Raw genomic sequence first — 9,888 nt, 5'->3', positions numbered from 1 at the left:
GAAGCCAGCCACACACACAGCCAATGCTAGTGCCACAGCATGTCATGGTCATGACCCACCTACTTAGCACCAGGAACACAGGCCTCTGCAGCTGAACCTATCTTGCAGATGTTGATCTGGGTCAGCCTAGGATGAGAGTGGATGGGAGCACGAGGCCATCCCGATCTCAGTTTGTCCCTTCCCCCAGGTGTGTGCCTCCACACTTAGAACCAACCATTTGCAATTTAAAAGAACCTTTTTTTTTTTTTTTACAAAAATTTTGTTGTTTACTGCTGACAATAGGGCCAGGCAATGCACTAAGTGTTCTAATATACATAATAAAGAGAAGCTGACTTCTATTTTTAATAAGCAGTTAAGTTTTAATTTGAAGAGGTTTAGTAGTAGATATCATAAGTCTGAAAATTCCAGTTTTAATTTTTTAATCTAAACTGGGAAGGGGTACGGGATCATTACCAGAGATAACATCTATATCAGGCAATACAATTGCCATGACACACAGTCCTGTCCAGTTGGTAGGTAAATATCTGAAGGCTAAACTTTCTCTGCATACAAACACATGTCCCTTCTTTGGGCAAATAGGGCTACTGTAGTTAAGTATTTGATTGCAGCTGGTGAAGGTAACAAATCCTACATCAACAGTGAAGCTATCATTGTGGAAGCTTCCTTGTATACAGGAAGAATTCCATAGGAGATAATCCTCCCCAGAGAGGGTGGCTCTGGCTAATGCCTGCCAGTCCTCAGGAGTAAGCTAATTGTCAGCCACAGTTTCTAAAATGGCTGTGGTATATGGAGCTGTGGCTCCGTATTGGGCAACCACCGCTGCCATTTTGGAACAGGGGTCTTGTGGCTTTCCCCTCAAGGCAAAGCCCCTGACCTTTGCAGTTCTGAGGCTGTAAAGGGTGGAGACCTGCCTCCTCCTGTGATGCCTTCAGGCCATCCCTTCCATTCTGAGGTTCCTTTCCAGCAATGGAGATCCTCTCAGCTCCAATTTTGCTGTGTACAGCTTTCTTGGTGCTTTCTTTCTGGCCAACCTCACAACATTTTAAATCCACCTGCTGGGCTCCTTGCTCTTTATTCTCAACATAAATCTGGCTTCCTGGTTTTGATTTCAAGATTCTGTTCTCTTACAGGAGGGCACACACCCTTAGGGGGTTCTTTGTCCTTTAAGATGAGTTTTACCTTTTTGTTCCTGCAGTATATTTTCACGCTTTTTTATCACATTAGCAACAACCGGGTCACAGTGTCTCTGGGATAAGATTTTATCAATTAAATTCCAGTAGGAAAAGGCCATAACTGGTGTTACAGGTAGCCAAATTAGATAGAAATATCAATAGGCAGTCAGCCAAGGCAAGGCCCTTGAAGGAGACAGCACAAAAGACAAGTTATCTTGCAACTGTGAGAGGGAGGGATGCTCCTGCTGAGCCAGAACTAAAAGACCTAAAGGCCAAACAAATGCTAAAAGAGTAGCACCTGGGATTGATATTCTAAATAGGTATCCATCACCTAAAAAGACCCAAGTGAGTCACCAGCCCAGACCCCATTTGGCCCTGGGCGTAATCAACTTTACCTGAGCAATGCTGCTTGCAATCCCATTGGTTGACCATAGTTTCGTCCCATCCCACATACACCTAAGCGAGACCTCTTCCTCTGGGTGTCTGGCGTGGCCCCTCCTCCCGCCCCAAAGCCGTTGCCTTGGGTGGCCGGGGATGGCGCCGCCACTGCCTCTTTCTCTCTACCTTAATCCCGCAGGGTTTTGCTCTATAAAAATAAACTGAAAAAGACAGCTTCCTGGGCAACCCGCTAGAGTTCCCCTTCTGTCCTCTCTGAGACTGAAGCTTTCCTTCCCAATAAAATATTTTACTCTCAACCTCTGTTTGTTCCTAAAATCCACCCCTCAGTTTTAGAGAACAAGAACTCTGGAGTCTTACTTCCCTGTATCACTGGGACCTTTTTAGGTCCAAAAGTCTCATAATAATCCTTAATTTTAACCTTTACTCCTTGCGCCTTTAATGCTTTGCTCAAGCTTTCTACAAATATCTCATGTTCACTTAATGCCTGTCCATTGTCAAGGGAAAAGGAAAGGGGGTGCCGTCTGCTTACCGAGGTTCAGATGTGGCAGCAGGCACCTGTGGCCGGCGCGGGCCTCTTTTATTCTCAGAGACGCGAGAAATGAAGACTAGACAGGATTCTGATCAAGTCTCGTTTATTCAGGGAAGGTGCCGGGGTATATATAGTGGAGGCGCAGGGAAATGACGTGGCAGGTAAAAGGCGCGAGTAACTAGGCAACCGCGCTGTGACCGGAAGTCCCGCCTCCGGGCATAGCAGGAGACTTATGGGAAATAGGCGGGGTGAGAAGACTATAAACTTAACTCAGCAGGGGAATGGAATGGATACCTGTTAATGGCCTCCCACACCTTTGTGTCTTGTAATTCCAAGTATCACTCCAGGCAGTGGTTTCTAAAGCTATTTGCACAGAATTACTTGTGAATCTGGAAAAATTCCAAAGTCCAGGAGGTGAGATATGAGGAGATTTCAATATGCAGACAAGCTTGGGAACCTACTCCCAGAGAGGGTCTCCTTTCTCTTAATTAAATCCAGGTTTGTTGACACCCAGCACGCAAGGTTTGGATCTGTTATGAGCCTAACCAGGTCAGCATAAGACATGCAGCCTTCTGTGTCTGCAGTTTCCATCCACGGATTCAGCCAACCAGGGACCAGACTTGTCCTCCATCAAAGAGAAAAGCATCTACACCGTACGTGCAGACACTCCTGTTATCCCCGCGACAGTAACGCAGAGCTGTTTACACAGCATTTACAGTGCGGGAGATATTATAAATAAAATGAGCGTCCATAGGTTTTGGTGGCCTGGGGAACCCCAGAATCAATCCCCTCAGATACTGAGGTTTACCTGTATCCAGTTTTCCCTTCTTGCAATTCTTTAGTTGTATTTGATTATTTCAAGATAACATTAAGGCTCAGCTTCTCTCTTCGGCCTCCTCCTGCTCTGCTCCCTGATCCTGCTCAATGCTCGCCTGTATGGAATTTCCCTCTTCATCTGCCTAGTCCTAACTTTTCACTCAAGCCAGGGATTTTCCCTAACACGTCTTTCTGCCATAGAGTGATGAGTTCTGCAGACCGTGGCTTTTATCCTGTCTGTCTCTTTCTATTGCTTTATTTCCTCATAGAGAAAACCTACTAAAAGGCAGATTATTGCTATTTAGCTCCCTCCTCAACACAGAGGGCTTTACAGGGCTGGCCAGATAGCTCATTGGATTAAAGCACCTTCTTGGGCACATGCAGGGACAGGTGTTCGATCCCCAGCATGCCGTGCCAGCCTTACCCCTGGGGTGCACTGAGACTTCGACAGAGACTGAGAGTGGTGGTGCACGCCTATAATCCCAGTGCTTGGGAGGCTGAAAAAAGAAGGATCACTATGAGTCCCATCTCTGTAGTGAGACCCTCCAGACCCTGTACTAAATATGTTAAAAAGAAAATAAAAAAACCCACAGAGGACTTTGAGCACACCCAATATTCAGCTTGATGGATACAAAATGACCAAAAGGCAGTGATTGAAAATGCTTGCACTGAAATTGTGTTCAGGAAGTGTGTGATGGTATTCACTTCCTCAGGGACAGAGACGGCCCCAGAGCCGTCGAGGGGACCGCAGGACGTGCTCCCCTTCCTCTTGCTCCTGCCCTGCTCACCTGGCCAGTGCAGCGTCTGGAGGCAGACCTGCGGTGAGAGCAGCCCTTGTGACTCCTGGAAGGCCCCTGGACACGGCCTTCAGCCAGGGCCGTCAGTCCCTGGGAGCCGCCCCGGCAGCTGGACACGACAGCAAGCAGCTGCCAGCTAATGGCTTGGACAACCTGCAGGTCCCTGGGCCACGAGGGTGGATGCTCGGTACAGCAGGAGTGAGCTCCCCATCCCTCACTGGGGAGAGACAAGGAGTTTTTGAAAACAAACTCATTCTGACAAACACCAGAACTTGGAACTGCTCCTACAGGTCTGCAGTTCTAAGAATTTAGTCTTAAGATGATTCTTTGAAGACTGACGTGAAGCTATAAATTAAAACCACAAAAAGAAGAAGCTGTAATCGAAGTATTCATAATTATAATATGCACCAAATGGTACCTGGGGCAAGACACGATTAGAAAATTTGGAGGAAAATGTCTTTCTCTCATTTGTATTTTATATGCTGACTTTTTTTTTTTTTTTTTTTTTTTAGTTTTAGGGAAGGGTCTACAGGGTGTTCAGGGTCTCACTACTAGATTAGACTCAAAATAATTCTCCTGTTTACAGCCTCCCAAGAGCTGGGATTACAGGCGCATGCCACCACGCTCAGTCTCAATTGCCATCTCAGTGTGCCCCCATGGGCATCTCAGCAGGCCTGGGGATTGAACACCTGGCCCCTGTGCCTGCTTGCAGACAATTTAATCTGCTGAGCTATTTGGCCAGCCCTTATATGCTGATTTTGATTTTTATACAACTGTCATTTTGATAATTGTATGCATTACAAATATATATATATATGTAATAGTGTAATATAGATATTACACTATATATGTATATATAGTGTAATATATAAAATAAATACACCATTTTATATAGACAGTGGTAGATAAAAGAATGAAATAAATATAAAAGCATATAAACTGAAATAAATTCAAAATAAATAACAATGAATAAAAGAATATGGTGATTAAATTTTTTTCACTGAGACTGTGTCCAGGAGAACAAAATGATGTAGAAAGGCTGGCCGGCCGCCTGCTCTGACTCAAAGGCGGCGCGGTAGGGTTTCCCTCCGTGCAGCTGCTCTGCAGGCAGCGCGGAGCCCGCTCTGAGAGTGCACGCTCCCTGGCCCGGGGTCAGCGCCACGCTGTCACACAGCTGCGGTGGTGGCCGTGACGGCCTTCCCAGCCCTGCTGCTGTCTCTGACAACGAGTATAAGGGCGCAGCCGCCTCCAGCTTCCTAGATTAACGCCGTGCGCGAGCGCCCACAGGCATTTAAAGTGGCTGGGCTCTTGCACCGCAGTTCATCCGTCTGCAGCTGAGCTGCCTCCAGCTCCTGCCTGAGGATGTTGGCTTGTTCTGATGCTGTACTGCTGGCCCTTTTGAGATGCTTAATTTGTGAGAAAGGCTCTAAATATTTTCATTTTGCAGTAAGTCCCAAAAATTATGTAGCTAGTCCTTCCTTCTTCTTTTTTTTTTTTTTTTTTTTTGTATTTGGTACAGGGTCTCACTACTCAGCTCAGATGCATAATGATCCTCCTGTCTCAGCCTCCCCAGAGCTGGGATTACAAGCGTGGGCCCCAATGCCTGTACTCGGTGGCCAGCTCACTGCGCCCAGGGGCGCAGCCGGCATGGCATGTGGTGCTGGAGATTGAACCCCGGTGCCCGTGCTCGCTGAAGCAGGCGCTTAGCCCGCTACCCCTCCTAACAGTCCTCAATAAGCACTTTGTAGTGGGTGAAATAGGCCTGAACTCAATCGCGAAGTCCACACAAGAGAATGGAGGTCAGGGCTGCGGCCCTTGCGATTGGGATCCGACCACTGAGGCCAAGATGGGCCTCTGTCCTGACGCAGTCAGCTTCCCAGGTTACCTCCACCGAGCTTCCCGTGTCGCTGACCTCGCCTCACCACATCCTGTCTGTATTCCTTCATTCTTGCCTGCCCGGACCCTTGTATTTTACCACCAGGGGTCATCTCCATGTGGGAACGCCTCTCTCCTAGGGAAAGTCTTCACGCTCATAACATGTTATAACCATCGTCCAAAGCAGCAGTCTGAGAGCCAGTCCGATAGCTCAGCGGAGTAGGGCGCCCGCTCAGGCAGAGTGCAGAGACCGGGGTTCGATTCCCGGCTTGCCGAGCCGGCCCTGCCCCCGGCACTCACAGAGAGGGCGCCGGTAATCCCAGCAGCGTCTTCAGTAAAGACTAGACAGCCTCACCACATCTGCAATCCAGATTCTAGAGAACCTGAGCTTGTAGGCTGCACCCAACCCTCTTCTGCAGGGCTACACAGATGTTTGAGTGACCTGCGTCGTGCGTCGTCAGCGTTCGAACGCAGCAGCAAGACCCTGTGCCAAATAACTGAATACATAAAAGATTTTTAAAAATATATATAGTAACTAAATTAGTTTGACTTAGTTTGAATGTGCAGGATAAGCTCAAGGGAGCCAGAGACAGTGAAGGGTAGAATTAGTGAGTTAGTAAAGTTCACTCTGTCTGAACAATAGAGAGCAAATAGACTAAATAGAATCAAAGCAAGTAGCCTCAGAGAGCAGCGAAACACTTGTGAAATATTTAACATCAACATACTCAATCTAAACTCACTTTCTGAGTTTTTTGAATGGGTAGGTTTAGTATCTTTTTATCCAATTTAGGGCTTGTATCCGTGGTTTTCCCCCCACTCCTAGTTATTGGTTATGCAGATAAGCAAATTTTGTTTGGCAGATCCGTAGCTGCACACAGCAGATGGTGGTCACTTTCTAACATCACCATCACTTCTGCCCCTCCCCTGTAACATTTGGGGGGGTCTCATCTTGCTTGCAGGCACCGCTGTTGCCTGTCCTCTTGCCCCCCCCCCCGTCCCTCCTCTGCTGGCCGAGTCTCCCTCTGCTGTTGTGCCACGCATTTTAGATCCCACGTATCGAGGAGAATGGGCCTCCTGGCCTCCTGAAGCGGGCAGCATTCGCTGCCCTGCTGATCTGCAGGCCCACCCCTGTCCTCCACAGGGTGGCATTCTGTTCTTCCTCATGGCCAAGCGCTGCTCCTCCGTGGCTCTGCTCTGTCATTCATCTGCATGGCACCTAGGCTGGTTCCACGCCTTCCTGTCGAGAATTAGGTCACAGTGAACCTGGGCGTGGAGGTCTTCCTACAGCACGCTGACATCGATTGCTTCAGATATAGACTAAAGATCGGTGCAACTGGATGAAATGGTAATTGTATTTTTAGATTTGGAAGAACCTCCATAGTGCCTGTGCTAAAAATTATTCTTTGATTTTTTTTGTACTTCTCTTGGATCTCAATGTTTTTAATGTCTTTCTGAGATTGAGTATGTTGATGTTAAATATTTCATAAATGTTTCGCTGCTCTCTGAGGCTACTTGCTTTGATTCTATTTAGTCTATTTGCTCTCTATTGTTCAGACAGAGTGAACTTTACTAACTCACTAATTCTACCCTTCACTGTCTCTGGCTACCTTGAGCTTATCCTGCACATTCAAACTAATTTAGTTACTATATATTTTTTTAAAAAATCTTTTATTTATTCATTTATTTATTTATTTGGCACAGGGTCTTGCTATGTACCTTGGACTCGTAGTGATCTTCCTGTCTCAGCCTCCCTAGCACTAGGATTACAGGCATGCACCACCATGTCCGGTTTCAGTGGCCAGTGCCACATGCACAGGGTTCCAGGACCTGGCATGACATGTGGTTCCAGGGATTGAACCTGGATCCTGGCACTTGCCAGGCAGGCACTTAGACCACTGAGCTATCCCCCAGCCATGGTTACTATATTTTTAATTCCTATAATATGAGAGTTTTGGTAATTTCTCTTTCTTTGTTGATATTTTAATTTTTCTAAGAACTTACAGTTGTTCGCTGAAGCATTTTAACACAGTTCCTAGGGCCAGTCAGGTAACTCAGCAGATTAAAGCACCTGTTAGGCAGGTGCAGCGACCGGAGTTCGATCCCCTGCATGCTGTGCCGGCCCTGCTCCTGGGGCACCCTGAGACAGCAACTGAGACCAGGCATGGTGGTGCATGCCTATAATCCCAGCACTTTGGAGGCTGAAAACAGGATCGCTGAGAGTCTAATCTGTGTAGTAAAACCCTGTAGCCCCTGTACTAAGTACATTTTTTAAAAAACCCTCCTTTAAAATCTTCCTAATATAATTTAAACATTCAGTTCATCTCCACCAAAGTACATTCATATTGACTTCCTCTTTTTCTCCAAACTATGGTTTCTCTGATTCTTTTCATGGCCCGTGATTTTTCACTATGTCCAAGACAGCCTGGATACTGTTTTATGACACTGGCTCCTACTGAATCCTTTTAGCAGCCAATACCAACATGAGGTGGATCTCAAGGATGGATTTGTGCAGCGAAGCTCCCCCGCCCTGCACACAGCGTCCTGGTGGGCGGGGCCCAGACTCCCGCTGGCTGATTAGCAATACACAGTGCGAGATGAGCCAGCCTTCCCTCTCGGCCCCTGACATTCCTGTGAAATGGGCGTGTCCACTTCAGCCACCTTGCTGCCTCCAAGGGAGCTTTCTGCGGGCCCTGCTGCCGCTGACGGCGGGATGGATGCTGCGGTGGACAGCCTTAGGCGCCGCAGGGCCCGGCGCAGCTCCTGTGGGCCTCCCAGACCACGCGTGCTGCAGGCAGCGGAGGAGCAGGATAAGCCCCGAGTGCACAGAGCTGTCTCACAGCGGGGAGGTGGGGGAGGCAGTGCCGACTGGGCGCTCAGGCCGCTCTTGCAAACCTGTGTACTACACCCGCAGGCTGCAGCCCCCTTTTGTCCCCATGTGCTCTCTCCTACATGCTCCTGTAGCCCCATGAGGGAGAAACGACCAGAAGAGGGAGCTGTCTCGGTCAGCAGGCCCTGGCAGTAATGCAGCCCTGCCTGAACACTGATCCCGAACTGTGTAGTGACCACAGCAGAGAGAAAACCAAGATCTTTCTTTCTTTCCTTTTTTTAGGGCGGGGTCTTCAGGGTCTCACTACTGGATTGGACTCACAGTGATCCGCCTGTTTACAGCCTCCCAAGAGCTGGTGGGAATACAGGCGCGCACTACCACGCCCAGTCTCAGCGTGTCCCGGGGCTGGGTCCAGCACAGCAGCCCAGGGGTGGAACCCGCCGCCCCTAAGCCTGCAAGCAGGCGCTGTAATCCGCTGAGCTATTTGGCCGGCCCAAGAAGATCAGTGTCTGTTGAGTCATGAGTGGTGGCATTTTATTTCAGCATCCTGAGCAGGCTTACGTGCTCGCACGAGTCGGGCAGACTCCAGTGGAAGCTGGCACTTCACTTTACCAGGCCTAGTGAGAAGCTGAGCCTCCACACAGCCCTCCATGGGACCAGATGGCACGTTGTCATCCCTGCTTTGTGGTGTAGCTGCGATCCGAACTCCCCCTGCGGAAACGGGCGCCAACAGTCTGGTCTGCCCGTTGGGGCAGCCTGTCGACTGCATCGCTCACCTGGGAGGCCTGCGGTTGTGCCACCCAGGGAGCTCCAGGAGTTTCTGCAGTCTGAAAAGACCAGTCTGTGCCAGAGTTGTAGGAAAACGGCTGCGGATGTAGAGACGTTCCCTGCACGCGCTTTCCGCTCTCTCGGCTTCGCTGCGGCCTTGCCCGGCGACCGTCTTCAACAGCTACCTCTTTCCTCGGTCTTCATCGCTGCGCAGGAAGCTTTGTCTACGGCTCTAAGCTGCAACCCTTCCTTCCAGTCGTTGTATCGCAAATAGGTTGAGGATAGAACAGAAAAGAAGCCTGCAGGGCTTACTGACTTTACACTATCGCCCTCTAACAATGTTTCCACCAAACCAGTAATCATGGAGAAAGATAGAAAGTTGAGCTATTTCAAACAACCCACGCCTGGGTAAATGAAAGGTGGTTAAGAAAAAGCATGTATGCTTTAAAGCGCAACGTGCTTTCTTGACAACAGAAACAGAATTTCATCCCCGCGACGATCACCACAGAACTAAGTCAGGGTTGGAGAGCCCCTCGGAGCTGCGGCAGGGCTTCTCCGTGCAGAGGGCAGCGCCGGCCACGCTCCATCTGCGTGCAGGCAGGCAGCTCTCAGAAGGGCTGGCCGGGTGTGGCGGCGAGGCCTGTAGTCCAGCTGCCCGGGAGGACCGCGCTGGAGGCCTGCCCGGGAGGACCGCGCTGGAGGCCT

The sequence above is a fragment of the Octodon degus genome, unplaced genomic scaffold (assembly GCF_000260255.1).
Source record: "Octodon degus isolate 3935 unplaced genomic scaffold, OctDeg1.0 scaffold00054, whole genome shotgun sequence".
NCBI classification, from domain to species: domain Eukaryota; kingdom Metazoa; phylum Chordata; class Mammalia; order Rodentia; family Octodontidae; genus Octodon; species Octodon degus.
Note: the sequence above shows the minus strand (reverse complement) of the source record.